This window comes from Branchiostoma belcheri, unplaced genomic scaffold, assembly GCF_001625305.1.
Source record: "Branchiostoma belcheri isolate BF01 breed outbred unplaced genomic scaffold, Haploidv18h27 scaffold281, whole genome shotgun sequence".
Classification (NCBI taxonomy): domain Eukaryota; kingdom Metazoa; phylum Chordata; class Leptocardii; order Amphioxiformes; family Branchiostomatidae; genus Branchiostoma; species Branchiostoma belcheri.
In genome coordinates this window covers 147019-148805 of record NW_017803889.1, presented here as the reverse complement: position 1 = coordinate 148805, position 1787 = coordinate 147019, and the positions used below count along the sequence as shown (strand labels likewise).

Here is a 1787-nt window from a genome sequence, read left to right as displayed (position 1 = left end):
CATAGGCATATACATACACATACAACAGAATAATAATAAATACAAGCAGCATTTCTCATGAACACACAGACTATCAGCAGACACAATCTAAATAAAATATTATCATTCTCTACTGACACACAGCCTTTGAGAAACTATACACTTGGTTTAACATGTACCAGGAAAAGTTGTCACATTTTCTATGGAAAATCCATACCAGCTTGTCACCCTTAACATGTCATTATATCCCGCATGATAAAAAGCTTGAAAACTATTCAAAGAAACACTGACATAACAAGGAAATTACAAAACTGGCTTGTGATATATGGGTTGACATTCAGTGGAGCTTGCATTGTTTTGCTCTTTTTCCACAATATCAGTGACTTTTTGCGACACAATGTAAAATGTATCATTGTCATCTTATTAAATCACTGGAGATTGGAACTGGAATACATTTTACAGTACACATTCTGGTATGGCTAATATAGTAATAAGACCTTAATAGCTTGTGTCTAATCGTCTGACAACCATCAGACACAAAAACAAATCTACATGTTTGTCAAAGTAAGGCAAAATACAGTAACCTATGGTCTCTATCAGTACTGACCACATGAGGCACATGGCACACCACAATGTTAACTTTTGGGAAATATGTTGTAGAACTGCTCATGTATAAACAATCCTATCCACATCTGACTCCACTGCTGCCATGCACACTGGGTAAGGCTGTCTGTTCTGTGTTTGCATGTTGGATGTCTTGGTGTTGGTTTGGAGTACTTCTTCGGAGTCAGTTCCTGTATATTTGAACAAAAGCATCATTAAACATTGATTCACATCACTGAGAAACATGTCACATGATTACGGTGCAACTTACAAAAGCACTAACTTACTTCAAGATAGCATTTACAAACATACATGTATACAATCTAAACCAAACATCATCAGCAGATCATGTTTAGTTACACAATTTTAGGTGCAGGTACCCAACTTTAAATTAGGTACAGGTCCAGACATGTACTTGAACTACGTGTTCACATAATGGTTGGCACTTGAACTTTAATAAAGACAATGACATGTGTACTACGGTCTACCGGTAGGTTCTTTTAGGTCTAATTATTTCCATTCCCGGCATATTAGCGGTCTAGAATTTTGGACTTGTACCTAACCAATTTTACTATTTCTGTGCTGGATTTTACAGACACACAGCACTAATCATCAACATTGGCACCCTTCAGCTCAGGTACAGGTTCTGACCTGATATTTGTTTAGGAACACATTAATACTAAAGTAAAAGTGTGGTGATACTGAGGAGTATGCAGGGGTGTAGTCTTACCTAAGGAGCCTGTAGCAGCAGTCAGGTACTCGAAGACTCAGACGCAGTTGCGTGCCTTTCATCTAGACTGTCCTCCTTACAACCTCTGCTGCATCTACCGTACAGTACATCCTGGAGGTATATAAAAGGGAAAAAATTACACAGGTGACAAACTGTATCACATTATTTACATTTGTCAGAAAACTATCCTGAGGCATCTGCAATATACAATTTGTAACATATTTCTACCAGATATATTGTACATGTACATGTCTTGACGAATCAGCTGTAACTAAATACAATATAAACATTTTGCATTGGGGGGTTTTACTTAACAATACTACTTCTTTTTTATTTATTGATCTTATTCTACTTCTAGTTCACTAGCCAGTAGCCACTATCATAGGACAAATATATAAATTTTCACATTTTTTCACAGCTCTTTTTATCAATACACAAAAGTCATGTACTTACTGTACAGAAATGCCTACTGATC

The 1787-nt window shown here is 36.5% G+C and overlaps 1 protein-coding gene across 1 annotated transcript in view; it reads left to right on the top strand.

Moving 5' to 3' along the window:
- Positions 1-1787, top strand: part of LOC109472771 (serine-protein kinase ATM-like) — a 26546-nt gene that overhangs the window by 3622 nt on the left and 21137 nt on the right. The window lies entirely within an intron of this gene.